Source organism: Petromyzon marinus, chromosome 33 (genome assembly GCF_048934315.1).
Source record: "Petromyzon marinus isolate PM22_M1 ecotype Great Lakes invasive population chromosome 33, UKy_Petmar_22M1.pri1.0, whole genome shotgun sequence".
In the NCBI taxonomy this organism is placed as follows: Eukaryota; Metazoa; Chordata; class Hyperoartia; order Petromyzontiformes; family Petromyzontidae; genus Petromyzon; species Petromyzon marinus.
The window spans coordinates 5190629-5204264 of NC_133699.1; positions in this window are offsets into that span (position 1 = coordinate 5190629).

Genomic DNA, 13636 nt, shown 5'->3' on the forward strand with positions numbered 1-13636 from the left:
TTTAACACGTTACTATTATTAATCCTTGGTCGTTTCTGCGTGGATTAAACATCGACCGTTCTATAGGATTCGGGAGGGGGGCGTTGTGTAAAAAGTCCGCGTTGCGTACAGGGGGGGGGGGGGTCAAGTTTTGACAGATTTTTGCGGACGTACTAAAATGGTTCCGTGGCGACACTGTGAATGTTGCGAATGCACTCCTCTAAAAAATCCTCACCGCCACGAGGCGTCAATCGCCGTCATTCTTCGCCGGTCGCGGTGTGACGTCAACGTCTTCTCGCCAATGTCTTCTCGCTTTTGACGTCGAATCTGTCACGAGCCACCGTCTCTCTCGTCCCTCTCGTCGTCGGCGTCCAAACGCTGCCGCGATTGACCACCGCGTCTATGGTGGACTTGAGCAAGCCGTCACTCGACTTATCGTCTCGGTTACAAGTCACCATCGTCGGCGCAATACAACAACCACAGGCGTGACCGCAGTGGTTGTGCATTGGCCGGTGGCTTCAAGTGAACCGTGGTTCACGCGAGTTGTCGTCAGCTCGGTTTTTCCACTGTCGGGATGCGTCGATGCAGACATCCCGCAACTCCGATTAGCGCGGTTGGTCACGGTACAGCGCAAAAGAAGTCCAAAAACTCCAAATATACATAGGTACCGTCACGGTTGTGATGATGTCCACGGCGTTGCTCTCTCTCCCCCCCCCCGCTTCGAATGTGTCCCTTGAAATCTCATATCGATTCTGCCACGAGCCATCTCCACTGCCATCATCCATCACTGTGAGGATTATCACGGTTTCGCGGTGGATTCGTGAACGAGTAGCGTGTGAATGATCATCCCCGGTTCTCTCCCGTCACGACCCATCATCTATCTCGCCACTGTCTTGAGAACCGTCATTAACCGTGGCCCATCCATCACTGCCATGAATATGACGATCGGTGGCGTCTCCGTGAATGTGTCACTTGGTTTGTCATCTCAATTATCGCTGTCGCAAGCCATCGTTAGTCATCACCGATGTCCGCGATTTGTGACAACGGCCGCTCACAGCATTCGTACGGCGTGAAACAATGCATGGATTTAATTGTTCTTAACGCACGCGGTGCGTGCATATAATCGCGCGTTTATAATTCCAAGCGATTCGGCTACGAATGTAGTTTTAAGCAAACGTTAGAGAAGAAAGACAGACATTACAAACAGCAGAGACAAGTGGAACGTACGGGACGGACGGTACAAATGAGACGAGACGGATAGTAACTGGACAGAAAATGACAGTACAAACTCGACGACTGGTACACACGAGTACAAACATGACAGGCAATATTCAAACAGCGCTGGAGAGGCAAAGTTAACGAGACATGGCGTATGCAAGTCAGCACAAATCCGACAAACTGCCAACGAGAAAAAAAATACACCCCCCATGAATTGATTCTTTAATCGATTCGCAATCCCCAATTGTGACACATTTTCGCCGATGTTTACGGCAGTGTATCGTTATCGTTCCTACACCGTTCGTGGTTGTTTGCTTGAATGTTTCACTTCCCTTACTGCCTCTACTGGGGGCCACGTTATCATTATATACAGTACTTTTGAAACATATACACAATCGACAACTACCATGGCCCTGCTCTCTCGCACTTTTTCAGAAGGTGGATGTGAAAACGTGTCGAGTCACACACGCGAACATCATGATTCCACACCTGTCAACCCCTTATCAGTGCCCTAACTTATTACAGACCAATTCGGACCTTATTTGTCACCCCGTGCCCTTACACATCTCAACGTTCATCCTACAAAGTCCCATCATAAGGGAGATACACAAACAAATAGACATTTTTTTGTGTGCCTGTATTGAAACGGCTGTACGCCGTATGGATTTGAAAACTCAATTTCCCTGCACAATAATACGGCTAAACCGTATGGGTTGAGAATTTCGAAAAAAAAACTTGGTAGTTTTAGATTTCCCCGTGAGATTTTGTTTGATGTGTGGCAATCGAGGGAACGAAATGAGCCCTACCTCGTCAGATCTCGCATGCTCAGCAAGGCATTTTTTTGTTTGGGAATCCTGGAGAGTTTTTTTCGAACGGGCAAACAACTATACTCCGTGCAACGCGTGTTGTGTGTAGGCTGCTGTGGGGTCGATGTTGTCAGCAGAGGGCAGTTCATAAAAAAAGCCCCGTTGTATTGTACTACGTTATGGACCCCCCCCCCCCCCTTTCCACGCTTACAACGACCCGCATTGGACCAGCGCAGTGAAGTTATGCACGGGCATAATACGGAACACAAAGTAACGGCCAAATCAGCCAGAAACAAAGACGATGTACATGTGCTTGTGCCGTAATTTTGTCAATCCACCGCTGGATGAGGGCCTCCTCACGCTTGTGCGGGTTTGTAAGTGTGGGTTATTCTGGTCAGTGCGAGATGGTGACTGATGTAAAAGGTGCCAGAGAGACCCCGAATGTGCAAAGAATAAAAAAAGAAGTCGAGTCTGTATGATTATAAGCAGAAAAATCTGGAGAACCAACATTCTCAACTTTGAGTCTCCCAAAAGTTACATCTCAAACGAGTGCTTTCCCTCATCGGACAGGGTATAAGCCTATAAAGTCCCACATTGTCTTAAGTCTTGTGCCAAGCACTACGTACCACAAATCCACAATCGGTGAACCAAGTAATATCGTGACTGGTCATGACCATTGACCTGATATACATACCCTGTCATCTTAGTTATGAATGTGTTCACATCGTTACAAAGATCATGCTAAAAAACACTATACAATGCATACAATACATACTACTCGGTATACCGATGTACGAACGTGTTCACAAAATATACTAGCGAATACTGCCGTGAAACACATTTATTGCGTACTGTATTAGACACAGTACTCTATACTGCCGTTATATAACAGTTGTACACGATACCCGTGCCATTGTACTGGCCACACAACCATTGCGAGTCTCGCGTTGCCCTCTGACTCACAAAGCAACCGGCGGTGACTATAGCGGCCTCTAGTGGATGCAGGGGTATCCTGAACCGGACAAACGCATGTGCACGCATCTTTAAAAAGATTGCATTTTTTTTACCCCGTGTCTGTGCGATTTAATTCGCACATCGCGAGTTAAGGTATCCGAATCATCGGCGATGCATCGTTGTGCATCCTTCCAGCCTCTAAAAGCCACGAATGACTTCACTCAAAGCCCCTTTGCCAGTCCGTTGCTGGACGAATCTCCTCCCCACCACTCTTGTCTGAAATTAGGGACAAGGGTCAGTGATATCATTAAGGCAACGTTTATACCAGGGCTCGGCAACCAGAATGGGAGCCATTCCCTTAAAGAGCCACTTGCGGTTCTGAAGCCGCAGGTTGCTAACCCTTGGTTTAGATAGACCCTTCATTTCCCACTCGATAGCTTCAGGAAAGAATGGATTTTCGGCGTACGGCACTACCACGAGAGTGCATCTGGTAGCCCTTAGCGTTATTCGCTTGCGTGTTTTGCACGCCATCGCAGTATCACGAGGACAGAATAAGGCGAGATGGATGTGGCATGCCAATATAAATCCTAGAACAGCGTTCTGGACTGTGAGGGTTGATTTTAAGAACGCCGTTTAGGCTTAGTGAGAAGGTGAGAATGCGGTTAGTGATAGTGGCACGACAGGTTAGTGTGACTGGTTTAAGTGATAGGGTTAGTGTGAGTGGTATGTTTAGGGTTAATGTTAAACCTTATGAGTAAGGAATAGGGTTAGAAGTCATATAGCCTTAATATTAGGAATAGGGAGTAGTGTGATAATAGTATTATGATGATGATTGCTTGTATTGCAGTCGAAACGTCGTGATAATTTTTTGTTTTATATTTTTATTTTATTGTTTCCCTTCTATGTGACTTTACCGAAAGAACCAAGAATATGAATCCCTGCAGTCACGAAAGCTTTAAATAAAAAATAGTATGTGTTATGGTGTTAAGGTTTAGCAGTCGTGTTCGTAATAGGGTAAGTGTTTGGCTTACGGTTTACTGTTTTTGGCGACATGAGTATTAATGGCATATGTAAAGTTGGGGGATAAATAATATGATAAATAATAGGGTAATTAATAGGGTTAGGATGTAGGAATGACACCACGGAGACCTTGGCCAATTAGCATTGTGCTGTAGGGGATGGCGATGGCTTGGGGTGGCCTTCATCCAGCAGTAAATTGATCATGGCTGATGATCTCAACAATAAAGTAATGTTTGCATTGGCGTTCGCATAAACAACGCTATCATGTGTTGATTTATTCGGGTAAACCTCTGAAGGTTGGCTTCACGCTTGTATATGATTTCGATTAAACCCCATTATTAAACCCTGGCCACCTCAATACTACGTTTTTATAAATGCACATTATCTGATATGACGTGGATCAGACAAATGTTCACTTGGTGAAGAAGTAGGCGGAACAAAAGCACAAAAGTGTACAAAGAAGCATGGCGAAAGGCAAGCTGGGGATAATAACAGACAGCAGCACATGGATTTGGGAACATACACAAGTTCGAGATATCATTTTGACTAAAACGAAATGCGCTTGGGTAGAACAGGCCGTTATTAGTAGGGTTGATGGTCAATGGGCGAAATAACTGAGTGGCAGCTAGAGGGAACGTGCACAAAGGCACCCCCCACAATACTCTCTGGTTCTATTGGGTAAAGTCACGTAGGTAAAAAATAAAATAACAAAAATCACGACGTTTCGGCCACAACACAAGCGGCCTTCATGAGGTGAAGGGACGAGACTGTCTGGAGAACAGCGCTGGAGTGAAAAAAGCCACGCTCAGATCACGACATTTAAGCTGTGTGAGAAGAAACAAAGCGCCTTGACAAAGGAATTAGCATATAATTTAGCATTGAAATGGCTGAGTGATTAGCTTGTGACTGGTCACAGAAATGGCTATGTTAAAGTTAAAGCATACACATCCGCAAAGGCACCCCTTGACAAGGGAATTAGCATAGAATGTAGCATTGAAATAGCTAAGTTAAAGTATACACATCCGCAGAGGCACCTCTTGACAAAGGAATTAGCATCGAATTTAGCATTGAAATAGCTGAGTGATTAGCTTGTAACTGGTCACAGTTACAATAATAATCACGACACCAATGCGAGTGGCTCATTTGCAGTCTCTATCCAGCAGTGGATCGATCATGGCCGACGATGTTGACAACCGAAAATGTTTTTTTTTCGGCTGGCGTTCACGTAACACGCACCATCAATTAATGTTTTGATCATTCAGGTAAGCATCTTCTCACGGTGGCTTCACACTGTCTCAACATCAGGTTTTCGATTGTGGACGCGAATTTATTTGTTTGGCGACACGGATCAGAAGGACGGCCACCGATGAAGAAGACGAATATGGAACAAAAGCTTGAAAGTGCGCAAGGAATCGGCGGGGAGGTTTATCCGTCTGCTCGCCCACGGCGGTGATGGAGGGGCACAGTGAGCGAGGGAGCAAGCGAGCGAGCCGCACGGCCCGTCCTTTCCACCTCTGCTCCGTGAACGCATCCCGCATGCATTGACTGTGCCCCGTAAAATTTACGACATAATTCCCGCGCGTCTCGCAGAATCGCCCGTATAATTAAGCGCAGAAATATTGGCCCGAAGAGAAGCATACGCTTTTCACTGTCGATGCCGTTTTCTTTAAATGTGGCGTTCAATTTCCGTCGCATTAATTGACCCACGCGATGGACGTTTCTTGAACGTGCACACAAATTTATAATTTTTAGTCTTGAGATTAAATTCAGCAAGGGTGGCTCGATTTATTTAAACGGAAGCCCAAATAATAAGAATACTAACAAAATCATCTTTGAATGTCTTTTTTTTTGCCGAGCAGTGCATACTGCAAGCTACGACAAGGATCCCCAATTATGGACACCGACAAATAAAATGGAAGAAAATCTGGAAAGTGCGAACAGAAGCATGGGCAGACGCACGCTTAGAATCGCACTGACAAACGGAAAAAGGAACCACGTGAGTCAGGAAACACAAATTCTTGGTTATTTCGGTAAAGTCACGTAGATATAATTTTTTATTAATAATAAAATAAAGAAAAATAAATTGAAAATAATAGAAGCAAAAACCCACTGGCTATCAGCAAAGATTCGTTCATGAAACCATCCAGATATATAAACACAGACACAATTTCATCCGAGGAGATGGGTAAAAACTGAGCAATCATTGTAAGGACGTTATTAACCAGGTTAAGTCATAACTAGCTGTGATGTTTCCATCCTACCTGCCGACGTTGGCAGTTATTTTCGACTCTCTGAGTTACATTACCAGGTTAAATGTCTTTACATTAACAGGCTAAATCTCTCACTAACACAGTCACCGTTGCTTGTTTTCCTCGATGTGGCGGTGGCTCTCGTTTTTTTTACATTGACATGCTAATCTTTCACAATACAATGGCCACCTCCGCAGCTTCGTCGTCGTGAAGGTAGCTCAGCTCTCCGATCTTACATTTACATGCAACATTTCATCACTAGCCCCGTCCACTTCGCTTATGACCCTTGGGCTAAACGCATTTCAAACTTTTATAACATCCTGCCTCAGCAGCTCTTCCGCTATATTTCTTCTTGCTTCAGTAGCTCTCCCGCTATATTTTTTCACCTGATGACGATTGCTTGTGTTGCGATCGAAAAAAAGACCAAAAGAATATTAAAAAAATATAGTAAAATGAAATACAAACTGAAAATAAAAGCTTTTTATTATTTTCAATTTATTTTATTTTACTATTTTTGTTGTGTTTTTTTTGCTTTTATTATTTTCAATTTATATTTGTACTATTTTAAATTGTATTATTTTTTGTTTTCTATCTACGTGACTTTACCGAAAGAACCAAGAATATGAATTCCTGCAGTCACGAAAGTTTTAAGTCAAAATTTAAACAAACACAAATCAAGAGGCATCATATTGGCAATTAAAAAAACAGCAAACGAGTTCGGGCAGCACATATCGTTAGCTCGATGGGATGATGTGCAATGGGCGAGACTGGTTATGGAAAGGCACCCCCCAAAAGAGAGAATGCGCCCGGGAGGGCTATCATTAAGGAGACGAGATCAGTTCATGATCGACCGATGGTAGCAGCACTTTACTACAGTGAGGGAAAAAAAGTATTTGATCCCCTGCTGATTTTGTACGTTTGCCCACTGACAAAGAAATGATCAGTCTATAATTTTAATGGTAGGTTTATTTGAACAGTGAGAGACAGAATAACAACAAAAAAATCCAGAAAAACGCATGTCAAAAATGTTATAAATTGTTTTCCATTTTAATGAGGGAAATAAGTATTTGACCCCCTCTCAATCAGAAAGATTTATGGCTCCCAGGTGTCTTTTATACAGGTAACGAGCTGAGATTAGGAGCACTCCATGTAAGCAATCAATCAATCAGATTCCAAACTCTCCACCATGGCCAAGACCAAAGAGCTCTCCAAGGATGTCAGGGACAAGATTGTAGACCTACACAAGGCTGGAATGGGCTACAAGACCATTGCCAAGCAGCTTGGTGAGAAGGTGACAACAGTTGGTGCGATTATTCGCAAATGGAAGAAACACAAAAGAACTGTCAATCTCCCTCGGCCTGGGGCTCCATGCAAGATCTCACCTCGTGGAGTTGCAATGATCATGAGAACGGTGAGGAATCAGCCCAGAACTACACGGGACGATCTTGTCAATTATCTCAAGGCAGCTGGGACCATAGTCACCAAGAAAAAAATGGTCACACACTACGCCGTGAAGGACTGAAATCCTGCAGCGCCCGCAAGGTCCCCCTGCTCAAGAAAGCACATATACATGCCCGTCTGAAGTTTGCTAATGAATATCTGAATGATTTAGAGGACAACTGGGTGAAAGTGTTGTGGTCAGATGAGACCAAAATGGAGCTCTTTGGCATCAACTCAACTCGCCGTGTTTGGAGGAGGAATGCTGCCTATGACCCCAAGAACACCATCCCCACCGTCAAACATGGATGTGGAAACATTATGCTTTGGGGGTGTTTTTCTGCTAAGGGGACAGGACAACTTCACCGCATCAAAGGGACGATGGACGGGGCCATGTACCGTCAAATCTTGGGTGAGAACCTCCTTCCCTCAGCCAGGGCATTGAAAATGGGTCGTGGATGGTTATTCCAGCATGGCAATGACCCAAAACACACGGCCAAGGCAACAAAGGAGTGGCTCAAAAAGAAGCACGTTAAGGTCCTGGAGTGGCCTAGCCAGTCTCCAGACCTTAATCCCATAGAAAATCTGTGGAGGGAGCTGAAGGTTCGATTTGCCAAACGTCAGCCTCGAAACCTTAATGACTTGGAGAAGATCTGCAAAGAGGAGTGGGACAAAATCCCTCCTGAGATGTGTGCAAACCTGGTGGCCAACTACAAGAAACGTCTGACCTCTGTGATTGCCAACAAGGATTTTGCCACCAAGTACTAAGTCATGTTTTGCAGAGGGGTCAAATACTTATTTCCCTCATTAAAATGCAAATCAATTTATAACATTTTTGACATGCGTTTTTCTGGATTTTTGTTGTTGTTATTCTGTCTCTCACTGTTCAAATAAACCTACCATTAAAATTATAGACTGATCATTTCTTTGTCAGTGGGCAAACGTACAAAATCAGCAGGGGATCAAATACTTTTTTCCCTCACTGTATCAGGGATGGTGACAATGTGAGGAGGCTTTCATCCAGCAGTGGAGAAACTTCACTGTGGAGATAACGGGGACAAGACTATAGCCTAGTACGATGTGCAGTCGGGATTGGATTCATCAGCCATATCTACTCACCGCAGCCAACCCCTAAACCTGATCCGATGTCTTGGTCCTCATCGATTACGACAGGGAAATAACAGCATAGTCCAGTCACCTAAACATCACGTCATGTCACAGGGCATGGCCTTGGAATATGATGTCCCAGATTTGCATTTGGGCCACTTAACCATCACTGGACAGTGCTCGTGCATTAATAATGATTCCTGGCGATAACGGTGGGCAATGTTATCTAAAAATGCACTGGACCTTCCCTAGGTCGGCTCAGCCTTAAATTCAATACCTCCCTGGCCAGGGTGCATTGGCATTAGCATTGTGGAGGCAAAGGTGGCTGGGCATTTCACAGGCCACTCCACCCACGAGGATGGTGCCCATTCAGTCTGTGCCATACTGGCCTTAACAGGTCTTCGCTAACTAAATTTGCCCCTGTCGTCTATGGCAACTGAGGAATATTTGTAATTGTGTGTGCGTGGGTTCTGATTTTAACATATGTGTGTATACCCTATGTGTAAAGAATGACTATAGGGCACTAAAATGTCAATGTGAACACATCACTGAACTGTGTTCATTGTCTTAATGCATTCTCATGAAGGCTACACGCAAACTTATATACATATACAATTACATAAGGGTAGACATATATACACATTCAGTACGTGCAACCATATACAATGACGATTTCAGTCGCTTTGTCGATCCACAGCTGGCTGAAGACCTCCCCACGCCATGCCAGGGAAGGGGATTGTTTCGACATACTTAATCGCAGTATGAAAAAAAAATGCATATATTTTCGGAGCATGTTTGCATGTTCACCACAAGTACGTGTGGTTATTGCAGACATTATTCCTTGCAAAACGTTTCTATTTGGTGTTTGAACATCTTACCACTTGTTTTATTGCTAGGAAGGGCGAAACCTATTCATATGTTTTCATACTTTTATACTGGAAAAAAGGTCCCATTTTATACTTAATCGCACTTATCAGTGTGTGGTTCGGGAAACTGGGGGGGCACCTAGGATACCAATATCCATAATATATCACAATCCAAGGTTTTACTGTATAGGTTTGTTTGGGGGTTTGATCGCGTAAATATAAATGGATTTAAGACCGAAACAGGAGGATTTCTGCACAACTCTGGCTGTCGCCTGATGATGCTGGTTGTAATTACCGGCAAAACGTCGTACTCGGATTGTAAATGTTGTGGGTTTACTCTCCAACACACCAGCGGTGTGCTGAACGAGTAACTAATTGGCATGTTTTGTTTGCGTGACAAACCTTACTAATTGGCTGTGTCGAGTGGTGGTGGGTTTAACGACACATTTATCCAATCTAACCCAAAAAAACCCTCTTATTATGGGCACCTATGATTCGTTCGGATATCACTCGCGACGGATGTGGCCAGGAATCGAATTGAGGTCACCTGGTTCATAACACAGTGTGCTGTTGTCCCAGCCATGAAATATACCAATGGAGCTGCATGAGAACGCATTCACAAGTGTGTATTATCTGCTATGGCATACGGATCAGAATCATGGACACTGCCAAAATAATGGAACAATATAAAAAAAAGTGCACAATGCATGGAGGAGGTGCAAGCTTGGAGTTATACTGAGAGACAAAAAGAGCAACACATGGATTAGTCAACCATCACACGTTAAAGACTTCACATTGACTGTTAAGAACAGTAAGTGGTATCGGTCAGGATACGTTCATAGAAGGGATGCCGGCGGGCGGTCGAGGGTAATGATGGAGTCGTAGTCGACAAGAAGGATGTGCACCTGAGAACAGGGCCCCATGGACAGGGAGAAAAGAGATACATTCGTGTGCAGGACTTTGTCGGATTGCTGATGAGAAAGAAGATGGTGGAGGCATGTGGAAGTCTTCACCCAGCAGCAGACAGATCATGGCTGCCAATGATGCCATGCAACGTGATGTGAATGCAGTCATATGTAATGACATGCATGAAGTCATGGTTGGAGCGCGGCATGAGTTCGATTCCCGACCACGGATAACATCAGTGGCAAGTCCTATCTGAATTGGTCCTGGGGGACCCTACTTTCACAAGCCTGCACTGACCCGTGCGGGGAAGTCTCATCAAACAACTCCCCCCTGACTTGATGTGGCATGGGGAGCCCTTCATCCAGCAGTGGATTGATGGGTTTGCGATTCTTTTTCACATGTAGCCATACACGATGGCATATACACAACCATATACACACAATATCACAAAACAAGCAGTGCTGTATTGCATTACGGTAACTGATCTAAAATTCTGCGACTGTACTACGAATTATTTGGTGATTGCTGCTGTTGCGTTGGCAGCAGTGCAGAAAGCAACATTAACAAGAAAAATCAACACATTGGTCAATAACAGTGGCCCAAAAAAATATAAAACAGCCTACGTTTCGGGCAATGACCCTGTGTTATGAAAGGCCATTGCCCAAAACGTCGCCCGTTTATATACCGTATATAATTCTAAGGGCACACAGTCTTGAGTTGTCTTTACGACCGCACACGTAGTTTTTTTTTCTTTCAAAAAGGGACCTCACCACCACCACCTCCTCCTTATCCTTCGACACAAGGCAAAGTCGGAGCAGCGCGCGAGGCTGCTGAACCAACGCAGTTCCTGCACTGTATGTAACTTCCAGAGTGAGCGCAAGGCAGTCTTGTCGACGACACCCTGCCGAGTCACGTCCGTGTCGAGACGTCACAATCACCCCCCCCCATCACCACCTCCTTCTTCCTCCTGCACCCAGTCCTTCGCGGCACAAACAGCCGCGAAGGGGGCAATGTGTGTCGGCGTATGATGCCATCGGCATGAGTCCTGCACAGTCGTGTTTTCTATGTGTGCGTGGGTCCACCCCCACTCCCCCCCCCCCCTTAGGTCGACTCAGCCTCGAATGAGTACCTGGTGTGTAAACGTCGCCACTGGGGAGACAAAGGCGGCCGGGCGTGGTGTTGGCCATTCACTCCATCGTGCTCGCTAAACAGCACTTGCCCGAGCAGTCTGTTAAAGGCTACACGTGCATGTGTAGTCTTTGTCTTTGTGTGTATTCGTGTACCGGGGAGCGGTGGTGTGGCGGTTAGCGCGCTGCGCTACGCGACCCGGCGACCCGAGTCAAGATTCTCGCTCACGGACAACACCAAGCGACGATTATTTTTTTAACCGGTCCTGGGTCTCTCCCCTGGGTCGACTCAGCCTCAAACGAGTACCTGGTGCGACGTGTAAACGTCGTCCCGATGACGGTGGCCCCGGGTGAGCCAGGCTTCGAAGCGCCAGTGCGCTGACCACTACGCCCCCGCATCCCCATTACGCATCACTGGCGACATCCACGCACATGCGCACGGAGCGGTGGCGCAGTGGTTAGCGCACCGTGCTCCCGAGTTCCGAGTGATATCAGGACCGGGTGCCGGCTTGAATTGCCCAATCTCGGTCGACTCAGCCTTTAAAAAAAATAGTTTCTCGTTCGGTGTCCGCGTGTGTGGTGCTGGCCACAAGCGGGTCCGTTCGTATGAACTTCTTTTGCACCCTACGCAGCCAAACCGTGCTGTGGAGGTGCGGTTGCTCGTCGTTGCGCCCAACATCATGTGGAAGGCTAATGGGGGGAATCTTTGTACGCAGGACTCAAACCCATCACCGCACAAATTTTCGATGTAAAGCTTTCGTGACTGCAGGGATTCATCTTCTTGGTTCTTTCGGTAAAGTCACGTCGAGTGGAAATAAAATAATAAAAATGAAACAATAAAATAAAATTCTCACGACGTTTCGGCCACAACACAAGTTAGCCTTCTTCAGGTGAAGAAACAGGTCTGTCCAGAAGACACCACCACCACACAGATAATTATTGCGCTCGAACCGCACGACATTTCCAAGAGGATCCCAGTTGTATCATCATCCTCATCATCACCAACATCATCATCAGGTCACGCGTGGCCCAACTTACGACAGGCACGTTTATTTGTATCTTCTCAAAAAGAGAGTGAGCAAGGGGAAGGAGAGAGGAGCGAGGCAGGGAGAGAGGAGAGGACGGGGAGACCAGCGGGGGGGGGGGGAGAACGAGAGGCAGGGCAGAGAGAAGGAAAATGAGGGGAGATGTAAGGAGGCAAGGGGAGAGAGAAGAGAAGCGGGAGAGAGAGAGGGGGAGGGAAATATGCAGAGGAAAGCGAGGTAGGGGAGAGAGAGGAGAGAGAGAGGAGAGAGGGGCAAGGGGGGGAGGGCGAGCGTGGAGAGACATGCGAGTGGTGGGGGTTGGGTTGGTGGAGAGAGAGAGAGAGAAAAGAGAGCCCAGCAGGAACGCGAAGTCCGTGTGTATGGGGAGGTCACTTGGAGGGCACGCGAATGCGTGGAGGCGAAGCGGGGAGGGGAGGGGGACACCAGTGATGGCCGTGGACACGCGGCCATCCCGGGCACACGCAGCGTGCCAACACGAGTCTGCATTGCTGCTGTGGTGCGTGATTGCGGAATCCCCAGGCCTCCCTTGCAAGAGAGAGAGCGATATTTAGCCTGAATGTAGCTCTCACCTGGTTATGCAGATTTGTGTGTGCGCAGCGCTACGAACCCGGCCGCCCGAATTCGATTCGCGCTCACGGCCAACATCAGCGACGATCGTCTGAACCGGTCCTGGGGCTCCCCCCCCATCCCCCACCCCTCTAAGGCGACGCGACCTCAAACGAGCACGTATCTGGTGCGGTGTGTGAACGCATCGCCACTGGGGAGACAAAGGCGGTCCGGGCGCGATTGCTGGCCACCTCTCCCGCTCCGTGCGCCGCGTCCGGTGTCTTCATTGGCGCTACTCGCTCGCAGCGCTTGCCCCAAAAGTATGTCAAGGCGACACCGGGGCACCTTTGTGGTGACATCGACTCGTTGTACGGG